Source organism: Enhydra lutris, unplaced genomic scaffold (genome assembly GCF_002288905.1).
Source record: "Enhydra lutris kenyoni isolate GAN:26980312 unplaced genomic scaffold, ASM228890v2 scaffoldscaffold79, whole genome shotgun sequence".
NCBI classification, from domain to species: domain Eukaryota; kingdom Metazoa; phylum Chordata; class Mammalia; order Carnivora; family Mustelidae; genus Enhydra; species Enhydra lutris.
The window spans coordinates 7,877,370-7,894,268 of record NW_019154163.1 but is presented as its reverse complement, the minus strand read 5'-3'; the positions used below and the strand labels follow the sequence as shown (position 1 = coordinate 7,894,268).

Genomic DNA, 16,899 nt, shown 5'->3' with positions numbered 1-16,899 from the left:
CAGACTCTGGGGCCACACTGCCTGACTCTGTGACATTTGGGGGCAATGTTACTGAGCTAACTGACCTCAATTACCCCATCTGAAAAAATAAGGGATAATATTAGAATATACTTCCCGAGCATTAAAACCGAGTTGATACAGATGTACAACAGTGTGTAATACTTACTGTGTATGCTCAGTTAATGTGAACTGTTATCAAAAGACCACTAAAAAAATACTGCATAAAAATGGAATGCTGCCTGAAATAGAGTAAATAAGGGACAATTAAGCAACAGTGAAATGAGAAAAAAATTGTTGAATTTAGTGGGAAGTGCTGGAAAAGCTAATTAAAGGGGTAAAATACTCTTATGATCATTTAAAGTGTGTCATTTCGTGAAAGAGAAAGGAACAGAGCCATCTCATTACACAGGGCTGTCTTGGAAAGCAAAGAATAGTGGATGATAGCAGGGCACAGGATGATTGTTTGCCAGAGGTGAGAATGAATTCAGTGTGAGTAGGGGTATATGAACAATATCTGCTTCTTGAATGTGGGTCTAATTATTTTACACTCGACTTCATTCACATTAGCTAGTCCAGAGATGCAAATCAGACAAAAAAATAATCAGTCTCTAATAAGATTATCATAAAAGAAATCACCAAGGAGGTATGTACACAAAAATGTTTCTACAAGTATGTTAACTACTTTATGTTCAAATTTTATTTTAAAAAACTTAAAATAATCCTAATGTTTAAAAAAAAGATGTATATATTATATAAAAAAATCACGGCCCAAAGGAAAGACTTATATGCATTCATATTTAAAGACAGGAAAATACGGGGTGCCTGGGTGGCTCAGTCGCTAAGTTTTTGCCTTTGGCTCGGGTCATGAACTCAGGGTCCTGGGATCAAGCCCCGCATCGGGCTCCCTGCTCTGCAGGAAGCTTGCTTCTGCCTCTTCCGCTCCCCCTGCCTGTGTTCCCTCTCTCACTGTGTCTCTCTGTGTCAAATAAATAACATCTTTAAAAAAAAGACAGGAAAATGTTCTTGTTAACTCAAGAGCCATCTAATCACTAAGCTGTTCACCTAAAACTAATGTAACACTGTATGTCAACTATACTCAAAAGTATCTAAAACCATTATTAATATACATAAATATGCTAGAAAGAAATGTACCAACAACCCGAGTATTTCTGTGTATTTTTTAAACTGTGCTACGGTTTTTTGTTTTTGTTTTTGTTTTTACAAATACCTATGCCTTTTATAATTTTTTAATACACTGTATAATGGAGGAAAGAAAATCATTCTTCGAGTAATAGGTATAGATTTGAATTTATTCTTCCGTAGAGAAACTGACTAAAGGCCCTCAGAAAGTACAGAGAGACTAAGAAGGAATAAAGGAAAGAAAAGAGATGTTCAGGAAGTAGATAATATTCCTACATAACATACCAGCCTACACTAAAAATAATAGCTGAGCCACCTGGGTGGCTCAGTTGCTTAAGTATCTGACTCTTGGTTTCGGCTCAGGTCACAATCTCAAGGTCTGGAGATCAAGCCCCACATCGGGTTCCATGCTCAGCACGGTGTCTGCTTGTCTCTCTCTCTTGAATAAATAAGTAAAATCTTGAAAATGTAAAATCTTAAAAAAAATTATAGCTAAAAGAAAAGTATTTTTTAAATCACAAAACTATCCACCCAATTAGTGTTATTGTTCACTTTTAACTGAGGAAAACAGACAGTGATGTCAAAGATTCGAAATATTTCTAGAATAACAAAACATTTTTGGTAATTTTTGAATAGCCTGTGCTAGTACAAATATGGACGCTTCATAATTCCAGTGGACTGAAGTTTTATTTTAATACTCCAGAAACAATTTCAGGATTCTATTGCAAGAGTTAAATAATTTCCTATTGTACAGTTTACTAGGACTAATTTAATTAGACTAATAAAATGTGATAACAATCAACCAAAAATATGTTCTAGAGCAGTGCTATCCATTAGACAGATGGATAAACAAAATACATGTATAAATAAATATGCTAATACATATATATATAAGCAAAATGTGGCACATAAAAATTGAATGGCTAAACAAAATGTGGACTATACAATGGAAAAAAAACCATGAAGTTCTGGCACATGCAGTAACACCAATGATGAACCTTGCAGATATGTTAAGTGACATAAGCTAAGTACAAAGGGACAAATATTGCACTGCTCTGATTATATGAGGTACCTTGAACTGGCAAATTCTGAGAGTGAAAGTAGATTAGAGTTTACCAAGGGGTAGGGAGAGGGGAAATGTGACACATGTACATAGTAATATAAAATGTTAATGTAAGATAACCTGAGTGTGGGGTATATGAGAACTCTTTGTAATTTTCATGTAAATCTAAAACTTTTCTAAAAGCAAAAAAGTTTATTTAATAATGAACAGGATGATGACATCCACTCAAAATTTTTACTCTATAAATAGGTTACCATACATTTTGATACTTGGTGTGTACTAAAAATGTGACTTACTACAAATTTAACAAAGCAAACTGAATCAAGTTTGTAGTATCCCTGTGAGATCCCGAGTATGCAAGGAAAATTCTGGAAAACCTGTTTTGTGATACAGTCCTAAAATACAGGTTAAGCAGTCCACAGTTTTGTATATTTTGAAGAAAATTGCTTAAGCAGCTATAAAATAGTTAAATAAAAGCACTGTGTCATATATTAAAACATTAAAAATTTAAAAAAAGATTTATTTGCCAGAGAGAGAGAGCGAGCGAGCGAGCAAGTGCGTGCACAGGCAGGCAGACTGGCAGGCAGAGGCAGAGGGAGAAGCAGGCCTCCCGGTGAGCAAGGAGCTGCTCAGCTCCCAGCAAGGATGCTGGGATCGGACCTGAGCTGAAGGCAGCCGCTTAACCGACTGAGCCACCCAGGCGTCCCTATATCAAAACATTTTTAGATGGACAATTGGGAGGAACTTTAATAACCAAAATCTGTTCATATTTTTATCAACTTTTACAAGGATTCTGCCATGTGGTCATACAGAAATAAGGATACATGGATCCAGTTTTCACTGCACAGTTATTTATGAAAGACAACCAAAAGGCTTATTAATAAGTAAACTCTTAAATTATGTTTAATAAATTATGGTATACATGAATTTTCATTTCAAACTAAGAGCCATGTATTCTGATGCACAGCCTATAGTCACATTAAATGTTAACTAAGACCAATGATTTTTAGAATGTAAAGCTGAATGACTTGTTTTGACAAAGGGTCCTCTTTGAACCATGCAAAGACATAGGGCCAGGGAGAGGTCTCTTTATGACTATGACAGCCATGAAACATCCCATAAAAATGATTACTCAACCAAGAACATAAGCAATGTGCAGCAACAAGGCAAGAAAGCCTTGATCATGAAATATTACCTATACTGTTTCTGATATAAGTCTATTATATTACATGCATTCTGATTAAAATCACCCTGCATATTAATTTCAACATGTAAATTTTTCTATTATAAAGTCTCTCTCTCCACAACATGCATGTGTGTACATACACACACATCCCATGTGACATCTTTACGGGCCATCTGGCAGAAAGAAAATAAAAGAGCAGCAAAGAAAAACAAACAAAATCCTGGGCAGAACTGACATAAAATAGAATAATGAAAAAACTCAAGATGGAGCCTATTCTAGTAAATTGTTGAAGTGAGGAAGTCAGGAACCATAATGAACAGTCATTGATACAAAAATTATTGTGTAGAACCAAGAAATTTGGAGTCTACAAAATGGTATCACAAATGAATCTAAATGTGGACAGGCAGCAAATAAGCACACCAAATAGTGACATTTATAATACTTATAAATCAAAATAATTCCTTAATTGCCAGGAAAAGAGAGCTAATGACAGAAGCCAGTGAGCCCAAATGTAGACCCAGATTATGAGAAATTTCATATTTGACAGATATAATTTTAAATGAGTAAACAAAGGATGGATTTTCAATAAATAGTACTGGACAACTGGCTGTCCCTTTTAAAAAATCAGATGTGAGATTACATAATGACTGACATCAAAATATGATCCAAATGGACTGGTAATTTTAATTAAATAAAAAATACTAAAAGGAAGTTCAACTTGTAGAGCTACTCTTGTGATAGTTTTTCCTTTGACCCACAATGTCTTAAACAATATTCACATATTTCCTAAAATCAAACCATCCTTGTACAGATGGCATGAATACCACTTGCCTGTGTATTCCTCATGAATTTACTTGTGGAATCTTTTTTAAAAAAATTATTTATTTGTCAGAGAGAGAGAATGCACACAAGCAGGGGGAGCAGCAGGCAGAGGGAGAAGCAGGATCCCGCTGAGCAGGGAACCTGATGTGGGACTCAATCCCAGGTCCCTGAGCCAAAGGTAGACGCTTAACCAACTGAGCCACCGGTCCATCCCTACGGAATCTTAGCACCAAATTTATATTTGGGTTATGTGCTTCTGTATCACTACAAGAGGTTGTTCTAAGTATTTCTTTCATTTTTTCAGTTTGCATCAGGCTATTTTTCTACAATATGCTGTCTTTATAACAAGACTATTGACTTATGCATGTAGAGACTATGTTTGAAATTAGGAACAATACCTGTATCTGGAAAGAAGGAAGACTGAGGACTAGAAAACTAGGGGTGGGAAGGAAACTTTTAACTAAATTAACTTTAGTAAAAATTGAATTTTATACTATTTACCATTCGCACGTATTGTTTTTGAAAAACAATCTACAAGAGGAAGACTAGAACATTTTCAGAGGGTAATTTAGCAACCCAACTAATCAAATTATTACAACTATCTACTCTTTACTCATAAATTATGATACAGAATTACTAGTGAAAGTACCCAAAAACAAGTGTATAAGATAAAAAATATAAATAAATGTGTAACACATTGTTTGCATTTAAGAGATGATACATATAGTATCATATATATGTGTATTGGTACTGTATCCACACCAACGTTTATTCAATAGTTAATGAGCATCTACTACATGCCAGGCAGTTTTAAGAGTTGGAATCACATCTAAAAGTACAAAAATCCTCTGTCTACAGACGCATACACCCTTGTATATATATCAGCAAGAAGCTTATATATCAGCAACAGCAACCAACCTGCCACTAGGCTGCCAAATTAATCAGGCATTATAGGAAAATACACCAAAGCAAGTTGGCAGGCCACCTTATATAATTCCAACCTAACTGGAGTCTCAAGTGTTAATGCTTAGCGGACTCCTACAAATTCTAAAATATACCTTTGACCTCCATGACTCTGGTAGAAATTCACTGGTTTTAAGAGGTTCATACAACTTGTTGAAAGTGGTTAAGTCTATAGCTTATGTTTTAACAATGTAATTTCAGATCCAGGGTGCAATGCTTATATAACAATTATTCGAGCTCAGGTACTGACAGACATATTGTGTAGTCCCTTAACTAGAAAATAATCAATCCCAAAGTATCAAATTACCAATTAAAGATCGTTCACTAAAATTACTACCATTCTGGGTCAAAGAAATGCCCAAGGAGAACTTAAGTCAGACACTTGACATTACTTCAACAGATTTTTAAGTTTCTACAAAATGGAAATCACAGGGTACCAAAGTACCATGACTCCAGGAGAAAGAAATGGATGATGACCAATAGCTTAATATGGAATAAAAATGGACAAAATTTTATCTAGGAACATCATGGAAAAGGCTACATTTATGAGTGACATGATTCCTTGTGCAAAATTACGGTAATTTTAGCAGAACACCTAATGTACAAAATTAGGTCCCTTGGAACCTCTAATAGTTTAAACTTAAGCCCTAAAAATATTATTTGGTGGCTATTATATATAGTGCTAAGTCTGTTAGCAATAACATGGATGAAGCTAGACAGTATAATGCTAAATAAAATAAGTCAGTCAGAGAAAGACAAATACCACATGTTTTCACTCATATGTGGAAATTAAGAAACAAAACAAATGAAAAAGGAAAAAAAGGGGCGCCTGGGTGGCTCAGTGGGTTAAAGCCTCTGCCTTCAGCTCAGGTCATGATCTCAGGGTCCTGGGATCGAGTCCCGCATCAGGCTCTCTGCTCAGCGGGGAGCCTGCTTCCTCCTCTCTCTGCCTGCCTCTCTGCCTACTTCTGATCTGTCTCTGTCAAAGAAATGAATAATAAAAATCTTAAAAAAAAAAAGGAAAAAAAAAAGAGACCATGAAACAAACTCTTAACTATAGAGAACAAATTGATGGTTACCAGAAGGGAAGTGGGTGGGGGATGGATGAAATAGGTGAAGGGAATTAAGAGTACACTTACCTTGATGAACACTGAGTTGAACACTGAATAATAAATATATGGAGTTGCTGAATCCCTGTATGGTGCACTTGAAACTAATACAACACTATATGTTAATTATCCTGGAATTAAAATTTAAAAATACAATTTTTTAAAAAGATTATTATTTATTGATTTGAGAGAGAGCATGAGAGGAGAGAAGGTCAGAGGGAGCAGCAGATGCTCCATGGAGCCGGGAGCTGATGCAGAACTCGATCCTGGGACTCTGGGACCATGACCTGAGCTGAAGGCAGACACCCAAAAAATACAATTAATTAAAAAAAAGAAATTATGAGTCAGCAAAAGCTCAAGGGTAAAGAAGGACATAGGAGGGAACAAAAACAATCAAAGGCAGGGTGATAGAGCAGAAATGTAGACCAAATATACCCAATGAAGAAACATCGAGGGTTTTTCCAGATGCCTCCATTTCCTAATGGCTTTCTAATTTTCAGCCAAGAGAGGCACAGCCAACTCAGCAGTTCCTTTCATGGATTTCTACCAAAATCCCTACCTCCCTTACTGCTCACTATCCCCTGCAGCCTTACAAATTATGATCCTCTCACTGGATCTATCATTTTGCTCCTCGTAACAAAAACCTTACAAAACCAGAGGTAAAATACAAAACGGTGTAATAAATTTGTTTTGTCCCCTGTTGATAGCACAGAGCTCCAAAAAACGGAGAGAAAGGAGTATTCTTTTGTTATTCATAAGAAGCCTCTTTTGACCACAACTGAGTTTATGCTTATGGGGTGACTCAAGGCGGGCCTTAGGATAGTTTAAAGAGAGAAGGGATGGCCATGCCAGAAAGACCATGCACAGGATTAGAAGGAGGGAATTTTCAGCCCCAGCTCCTAGACCTCTAAGGAGAGAAGGGCTAGAGACTGAACTTAATCAAGTGGCCAACAACATAGTAAGACCCCCAATAAAACTCTGAACACTCAGACTTCAGGGATCTTCCTGATTATTGTAAACACTGATGTGCCAAAAAGGCGACGTTACTGGAGTCCAAGGCGAGAGAGTACAGAAGCTCCTTACCTAGAACACTGTGCCCCCCCATGCCCCCCAAGACCTTGTCCTGTGTATCTCTTTCATTTGGCTGTTCCTGAGCTGTACCCTTTATAATAAAACTGTAAGTATAGTGCTTTCAGGGAGTTCTGGAAACTGTTCTAGCAAATTAACAAACATGAAATGGCCATGGGAACCCCCGAATTTAGCCAGCTGGTCAGAAATACAGGTGGCCTTAAGACTTGCTGATGAGAAGGCAGTTTTCAGGAAGGCTCTGCCCTTAACTTCTAGGATATGGCATTAACTTGGGGTAGTTGGTCTCAGAAATGAATTGAATTGCAGGACAGACAGGTAGTGACAGAACAGTATCAATCTCTCATTGTTAAACTACCAAATAAGTAAATTATTTACTTTTCCTCAACACAGTATATTTTCATTAAGAAAAAGAAAATCGGGGCGCCTGGGTGGCTCAGTGGGTTAAAGCCTCTGCCTTCGGCTCAGGTCATGGTCTCAGGGTCCTGGGATTGAGACCCGCATCGGGCTCTCTGCTCAGCAGGGAGCCTGCTTCCCTTCCTCTCTCTGCCTGCCTCTCTGCCTGCCTACTTGTGATCTCTCTCTCTGTCAAATAAATAAATCTTTAAAAAAAAAAAGAAAAAGAAAATCAAGGAAACCACAATACCCCTCTACCCCCGCAAAATAACAATTACTTAGCTAAACCTGCCTCAAAAGATAACTAATGTTAACATTTTGGTGTACAGATTTCAACTTTTTAAAAAAAGATTTATTTATTCATTTGAGAGAGAATGAGAGAGAGTGTGAGCAAGGGGAGGCAGAGAGAGGAGGAGACAAGCGGATTCCCCCCGCTGTGTAGCGAGCTCAACCTGGGGCTCGATCCCAGGACCTCCTGATCAGGACCTGAGCCAAAACCAAGAGGTGGATGTTTAACCAACTGAGCCACCCAGGGGCCCCTTAACATTTTTAACTTTACCAGGAAAATATATCAAAAAGGTTACAGCAATTCATTTAATTTCTGATAATGGGCAAAAACAGGATTACCTAAATTGAATTATGTCCAGACAGCACAGTTCATCTGTTTTTAAATCTCTTGGCCCGTTATTTTAAACCAACTTTGTTTTCTAATTAAATTTATGTGAGACCACAGAACAAAAATTTCACACTCCCTTAGACTTCTTTCTTTTTTTTTTTAATGTTTTTAAAGATCTTATTTATTTGACAGAGAGAGATCAGAAGTAGGCAGAGCAGCAGGCAGAGAGAGAAGGGGAAGCAGGCTCCCCGCTGAGCAGAGAGCCCGATGTGGGGCTCGATCCCAGGCCCCTGAGATCATGACCTGAGCCGAAGGCAGAGGCTTAACCCACTGAGCCACCCAGGTGCCCCCCCTTTTTTTTTAAGATTTTATTTATTTATTTGACAGAGATCACAAGTAGGCAGACAGGCAGGCAGAGAGAGAGAGAAAGAGAGAGAGAGGAGGAAGCAGGCACCCCGCTGAGCACAAAGCCTGATGCGGGGCTCTATTCCTGGATGCCGAGATCATGACCTGAGCCAAAGGCAGAGGCTTTAACCCACTGAGCCACCCAGGTGCCCCCTCTTAGACTTATTTCTTAAAGAATGGTTCCTTGAATGTCAAATTCCAAATTAATGTGTAGGGAAGAAATGACACAAGAATTTTAAAATTAACACACTTTTCACAGTTAACTGTCACAACAGCATGAGAAAAAAAGGAAGCAGAAAAGAAAAAGCCAGTGTGTCAAAGATTTTGTTAAAAATACTTCAGAGATAAGCTTAGATCACACTTTGACGTAAGAGTCCCAGATAGACACTCTCAAATTTTTCACATGCTGCAAATAGAACAGAAATCATGTATTTAAATTCACTCTTATCAAAATGGCCCACCCTCTTCCCTTCAACAGGGTATGAATGTGATCAATTATGGAATGCTCTAATTCCGATTTTTTATTATACATTCAACCCATGTACACTGAGAAGAGTTAACATAAGCAAGCCTAAGACTACTGTCCTCAGGCCTGCTTTGCAAGGCTGGCCTTAGCTGGCACCTGGGAACTTTACAGGCAAACAGTTCCCTATCCCGGTAGAAAGCTTTTCCTAACTGATAAAGGTGGCTCACTATGCCTAGATTACTGGTAGAAATAATGTGGATCCTACCGAACACGTACTTTCCTTCTGAGAAGTGAATTTTGGTACACACGAAGCAGAAGGTGCCAGTGTGACCAGTCCGCAATAAAAACACGGGCTGCTGTGTCTCTATCAAACAGGCTTCCCTGGCAGCAACAGTGCACACGTGGTGCTGCATTTTTGTTGCTGGAGGATGTACTCTGCGACTGCTCACAGGAGGGAGAACATATGGAAGCCTGCATACAGATTTCTCCACACCCTTCTCTTTCTTCTTCCCTTATGACAATTTTAGAACAGTTATATATCCTTATTGTGCTGCTGTCATGTATCTTGGCTGTGAGTACAACTACATGCTAAGGACTGTGACCTAGTGACCCCCAACAAACCATCTATTTTTTGATATTAAGATGCCAAATTATGTATTCTCCTCTAGGTTTCAAAACTGGGTTTTTATAACTGCAATTACATACATCTATTTACATTAATGATAATTAGATGTTTGGGAGTGTTATTCTTATGGTCAAATCTGTTAAAATCATTGCATTAGATCTGTCAATAAATGAGGCTACATCTACAGAACATAAACTCACAGCTTGGCAGCTACTTCTGACTTAGAACAAAATGTCAAGCCACTCTTTAGGGGGAAAAAAAAGCATCTTCCTAGCTAGGCAAATCATTCTGTTTTGTTTTGAGATGGTACCTTTCTTCAAAAAAAAGAAAAAAGAAGAAAAGAAAAAAAGGTGGTACATTTGTTTCCTTAACTTGTTCCCAGCAAGATACTTTAGTGATGCAAAAGTTCTTTTTAGATCTTAAGCTATTGGTCTCAGTTGTAATATATCCTATATCCTACTTTTAATTAGTGACGTTACTATCAAGTTCCAGATAAAAATAGTCATTCTTATTTTAAATTTTAAAAAAAGTTCAAGCATTTCTCTCTACTTGGATGACTTCAAGGAGTATAAAAAATCCCTTGGTGGCCCACTGTAGCTAACTTCCAGCAACCCTGCCTCAGATCTATATATGCTCTCTCTAAACTGTCTAAAGTAGTTCTCTAGGTTCAGTTAGAAAATGAGGGAGTTTCTCCTAACAAACTATAGCTGTTGATTTTTATTACCACATTATCTTCTTTTAATACTTCCAAATGCATACTTACCCTCATCCCTGATGCCAGAAACAACATGTCCACGCTATCAATCTTCTGTTAGGTTCTTCTCCATGGGAACAAACCATACTTCAGGGCCATGAGAGAATTCATTGCAGCTTCTGTGACTAAAAATTACAGTTGGTAAGGAAATGATGAGTCAAGTATAAAAATAAATTACAAGGGCATTCACCACAGCTGACATGTAAGAAGTAAATAATCTTCAACAAGCCAATTTTTAAATTTACAAGATTGTAAGCATGCCCCATCAATGCAACCAGAATACTTGTTTCCACATGAAGAACATTCTTTTCCTGTAGCCAAATTATATCATAAAATTGCTTAATCGGTACAGAATTTGAACAGGTGGCATAATTAGATAAAATAAATGCTCAATAACATTAGACTAAGACAGCCTCACATTCAGGAAGTTTACATACCAAAAGTTTAAAGGTGGTTTTGGTTAAATGATGGGATTATAGCTTATTTTGACTGTATTTTTTATATCCTGTGTTATCTGAATTGTTTATAAGTACCTCTTCACTTTATAACCAGGAACAACAGCACTTCCATTTTGAAATAATCTAAGAAAAATAACCACTTATTAAAATTAATAGAAAACAATCTAATTTTTGGCTATATACGGCATCAAATAAGCAAGGAATGACTTAAGAAATTAGAGATTCACATGATGAAAATTATGATTATTAGGATATAAAGAGTTTAATAAATGTTTTTAGAAGGGGAGAAGAAATGTTGCAAACATGTTAAATCTGACCAAATGAATGTCCAAATCAAATGCTATTACAATATCCCCAAGTGAATTCTTTAGACAAAGCAGAATTTTTTTTAAAGATTTTATTTATTTATTTGACAGAGAGAGAGAGAGAGAGAGAGAGATCACAAGTAGGCAGAAGAGGCAGGCAGAGAGAGAGGCAGAAACAGGCTCCCTGATGAGCAGAGAGCCCAATGTAGGGCTCCATCCCAGGACCCTGAGATCATGACCTGGGCTGAAGGCAGAGGCTTAACCCACTGAGTCACCCAGGTGCCCCTAGACAAAGCAGAATTTTACAAAATAGTTCTTGTAGTAATTTATTTGAGAGAGAGAGACCGAGAGAGCAAGAGTGAGAGACAGTGTGCACAAGCAGGGTGAGAGGCAGAGCGGGAGAGAGAATCCTCCAACAGACTCCCCACCGAGCACAGAGCCTGATGAGGGGCTTGTTTCCAGGACCCTGAGATCACGACCTGAGCCAAAACCAAGAGTCGGCCACTTAACCAACTAAGTCACCCAGGAACCCCCTACAAAATACTTCTTAAATTCAGTTAATAATAAATTAGGGAAGAGTAGCTAAGAAAATATTGAGAAAGAATAAATAGGAAGTTTTACTTTAAACAAGAAGGGCATAGATTAGGGGTCAGCAAACTAGAGCCAATGAGTCAACTCCGGCTGCCAACAGATTTTGTATTAGTCGTCTGTGGCTGATTCTCCAAGCAAATGGTTGCAGAAGAGACTGTGTGGCCCACAAGCCTGAAGTATGAACTATCTGGGACTTCTACAGAAAATGTTTGCCAACCCTTGCAGTAGATTCTTCAACTATGCTGTCTTATCTGTAGCCTCTGCTTTAAGGGAGCTCATGCAGGCCAAGAAAAGGCAAATTTATGAGGTACTACAATCCATGAGTACCACAAGGAAGCAGAAGGTAGAAGGTAGAGAAATAAAGGTTGGGGAAGCCAGCTGATTGCAAAAGAAGAATGAAGAGTGGGAAGAAGTTTTATTAAAAATGTGGGTGCTGGGGGCCACTCGAGGCCAATTAAATCACAATATCTTGCTTTGGTTTATTTTTAAAGTTCCCCAGTTAATTCTCAAGTACAACCGTGATAGAAAACCACTAAGCTAGGGGAAATGGCAAACGCAGAGTGGCTGCATAATGTCAATGGTGACGCACAAGAGCAATGATCCAAATGTACTGCCGTTAAGGTACCTCAGGGCTGCTTCAATCTAGTTCCTGTATTCAATATTGTTCATTCAGAGTCCCACTAAATCCCCATCTTCCACTAGGTTCCACATGTTTACATACAGTAAATCCCTATTAACGTGGTAGGCTGAGTGAGACTTCATTTCCTGGGACCAAAAGAACCAAATTAGTATAGAAATTAGTATCAGGTATATAGTTGCATGAAAAACCCTCAGCAGAAAGAAACATTTGAAATTGTTAGAGTATGACTCTAGAGTGAAAATCACACACAATCCCCGCCACATACCAGGATGAAACGTTTTTTAGAAGTCCAGCTTATACTGTGGCAAAGCCACTAGTTATGCAATTGCCTTTGTGACTCAGACATGTACCCATTCAGGGTGAAGCTCTGAGGCAATCGTAGTGGCTGGTATTACAGCAACTTCAAAGAAAAAAGCAAAGCAGGGTTTGACAGTTTCCCTTCCAACAATGATGTACAAATTCTGATACAATCATGAGGTGCTGACACTAGAAAGCACGATTTTGTCTCTATTATAGATTTCTCTATGCCTACAGATAGGCATGATTCTCAGTTACCATTCCAACAGGCATGGAATAACATGGATAGAAAACAGATTCACAAATCTGAGAACCACTGGACTAATTCTGTCAGTTCTGGTTCCAAACATATACCCATTTCCTTCTCTTTTTTATTTTGAACGACTTATTTACTTGAGAAAGAGAGAGAGAGAGAGAGTGCATGGTGGGGAGGGGGAGAGAGGGAATTGCAAACAGACTCCCTGATGAGCGTGGAGCCTGATGCGAGGCTCCATGTCAGGACCCTGAGATCACAATCTGAGCTGAAACCAAAGGTTGGATGCTTAACCAACTGAGCTACCCAGGTGCCTCCTTCTAAAGACCTGTTTATTGTCACAGCTGTTGCACAGCCCTTTATGATCAGGTTTTGTTTCACATTATCCAGTATTATATCCTCTCCCCTGAGTACAGTTGGTGGGATCAATCTATACACTGCCAGTGGCCTATAAACTGTCTAAGCATGAAAAAACACCACACAAACAAAGATAAACTAAGCCAATTAGATGTGCTCAAACTCTTTGAAATTTGAGAAGAAACAATGGGAAAAAGTAATTAACTGTGAAATCTGAAGCTAATGGCAAAGCCAGGCAAAAGAATATGAATGAGGGAAAATATAGCTAAGACAGGAGAATAGAAAGCTGAATCAAGTCAATGGAACAGTGAACAGGTCCACTAATTCCATGTGCTTAATCCCTAGAGCCACCATAGATGAATTTCCATACCACTGTTCTTGAGATTCCTGTGAAATCGCTATTTTCCTTACTACGTGTATCTGTCTGATAAACACCTGCTTCTTGACCTAAGCCTGTGTCTTATATCCTGAAACCAGAAATCCTATGTAATTTAGAAAATAGTAAGGAGTTGGGCTACATGAACAGAACTTTGGCAGGAATGTGAAATATTCAGACCTGATTATTACCTGGTGCTGGGATAGAGAGCAGATACATCCACCACAACCCTGGCTGGTTTTAAGAACCTCAAAGTGTGGCAAAGTTATTGTCACAGGACCATACATCTAGTGAATGTAAGTTTGACACAATCACAACAGACAAAAATTCAAATGGCTAAGGAAGATCACAGATGGGTGAGTGCTTCTGAAATTAGAAAGCAAATTTCAAAAGTGTCCTTATGGTATTACTTCAGACTATGGCATATGGCTTGACTTAGTTACTCTCCAACATTTATACTTAAGTACAAGTTGGAAAAGTACAGACAGAGCATCTTTAGAAATGAATATTTGAAATGATGAGCACATATACTTAGAGGTCAAGATGTAAAAATGTAATACAAACACATCTCAATTAAATGGTAGCCACACTCATAGTCCCATCTAAGGTAAACTGTCCCAGCCAGAGGTAGTTCTGGAGAAAAGTCCTAGACAGCAATAAATTTTAGAATATGATCTGTCTTGTCATCCAAAGGAGAATGTACCAGGTGTAAAATACACCACCCAAGTGCTGTGTTACTGCATAACTCAGAAAGTGACTACCCAAGCAGCCGTGAGCTAAGCCACTGAAATTCTTGCACTAAACAATGAAGTTTGTGAAATGCAAAGACAGTGAGGCCCAGAGCCAAGAGAGTTGAACCGTAAAGGACAGAGTTGGGAAACATGAGATACAGTCAAGGATACCAGAGAGATAAGCAAGGTTTAATGATGAGTAATTGAAAATTTATGAGGATGCAGACTACAAAGCTAGGAGGTAAACTAAAGCTTGAGTAGATATGAGGAAGCAGAAACAAAAAAAGAGAAAAGGAGTGATAAAGAGGAATTAAGACATGATGTATGACATGGTATCCACAATTAATACTGTATTGAATACTGAAAATATGCTAAGAGAGTATATTTCAGGTGCCTTCCTAGAAAATTTTAAGTAAATGAGAAGACAGTTTGGCATCCGACTATAGTAATCATTTCACAATGTGTATCAAAACATTGGGTCTATACATTAACTATATCCAATATTTATTTTAAAAAAGATGTTAAAGGTGACATACCAGAAGTAGGATACAAGCCCCTATTGCCGACATTCCCAGATCGGTCTTTGAACCACCATGTCTAATCCTCAGACCATTTTCCTCAGAGGGGAAACTGAATTTTATTTTTTTAATTGTCTTTATTCGAATACAGGGTTTTCTGTATTTGAATTCATAGGCAATCCTTGTCTATCTTGGAGGCTGGCCACGCTTAGCTGTAGGTGGTCCAAATCGCCTGGATGGCCCAAGAGAAGTCTGGTTCTTGAAAACAAAGGAGCCAACAATACCAGAAATCACTAACAGGATTCCAGCCACAACTGAAGCTCACCAAGAATGTGAGTATTCTGGAATTGGCCAGGGAATCACATCTGGGAATAAGGAAGTGAGAATCTCCCCCACATATTTTAAGAGAAAAACAGTCCCTAATAGTCCATGACAAAACTGCTAATGAGGCATTTATTTTTTTTATTTATTTTTTTTTAAAGATTTTATTTATTTATTTGACGGAGAGAGGGATCAGAAGTAGGCAGAGAGGCAGACAGAGAGAGAGGGGGAAGCAGGCTTCCTGCTGAGCAGAGAGCCCGATGCGGGGCTCGATCCCAGGACCCTGAGATCATGACCTGAGCTGAAGGCAGAGGCTTAACCCACTGAGCCACCCAGGCGCCCCGCTAATGAGGCATTTAAAGCCATCAAAGATGATCCTTGTAAGGGATCTGGTAACTATTGCAAAAGAGCAACCTCGAAGGTTTTCTGTTCACGGCCAGGTAGTAAATAATTTAGGCTTTGCAGGCCATATGGTTTCTGCCTCACTGTTCTGAACTGGAGCAAAAAGCAGGCACAGACAACACACACATCAATGTGGTGCTATGTTCCAATAAATGTGGATCTGTAGACAGAGTACATTTAACCTATGCCTGGAGTCGGCACACTTTCTGTGAGGGGCTAGAGTCCACTGCAACTATTCAGTGCTGCTGCAGCACAAAAGGAACCGTGAGCAACAGAGAATAAGCATGATCCTCTGTTCCAACAAAACCACATATTTGCAAAAACAAGCTGCCATGTGGGCCAGAGCTGGCCAAACCTTAGTCTATGCCAACTATTTGGACACTGTTACCTTACCAGCAATATAATTTATGGAAGCATTAACTGATCGGTATCCCTGTTATTTTCCACTCACTACGTACAAAGGGTAATTTTATCAGTACCGTCCACTGGCAGAATGCAGTGTTTATGCTGAATTCCAGCAGGCACATACTGATCTGCACAGCAAGCTGCTCTAGCCCTTGGTGTGCCTGCACCTGAACTAACACTGTGTAAGCAGTGGATTTTCAGTTGTGACTCTGACTCCTTTGATTCCTTTTTGTTGGGGTAGAAGAAAACATAACCCCATGGATATTGTCTAACACAGACATCACGCAGGAGCATGGGGGTGGGGAGAATACTCAAAGGTGAAAAGACAATGATAAACACACAGTGAATAGCTGTGGGGGGGGGAATGCTAGTTCATCCAAAGTGGTTATTTCCAGAAACTGAAGGGACCTACACATCCCTCACACCATTTCTCTTGCACATCTGTATCCCCCTTTGAAAACAAACCCTTCGCACCTGCCCCTGTCCTGGAAGAAGACAGTGACAAGGGCCCCATGAGGAGACAGGATATCCCAATGGCGAAGAATATGCTCGTCACATTGTAGTGCTTCAAGTACAGTAAGGTAGTTAAGATCTTTGGAGTGTGGCACATACAG

The 16,899-nt window shown here is 38.7% G+C and overlaps 1 long non-coding RNA gene across 11 annotated transcripts in view; it reads right to left on the bottom strand.

Annotated features, from left to right (window-relative positions):
* Positions 1–16,899, bottom strand: part of LOC111160892 — a 48,851-nt gene that overhangs the window by 18,696 nt on the left and 13,256 nt on the right. For 10 of the 11 annotated variants that reach the window (XR_002641507.1, XR_002641510.1, XR_002641514.1 and 7 more), the window contains one exon: positions 10,641–10,756. This is a non-coding gene — a long non-coding RNA (uncharacterized LOC111160892). Of the gene's footprint in view, positions 1–6,313; positions 6,415–10,640; positions 10,757–16,899 lie in introns of all 11 variants that reach the window. The other variant, XR_002641511.1, reaches the window with a different exon arrangement.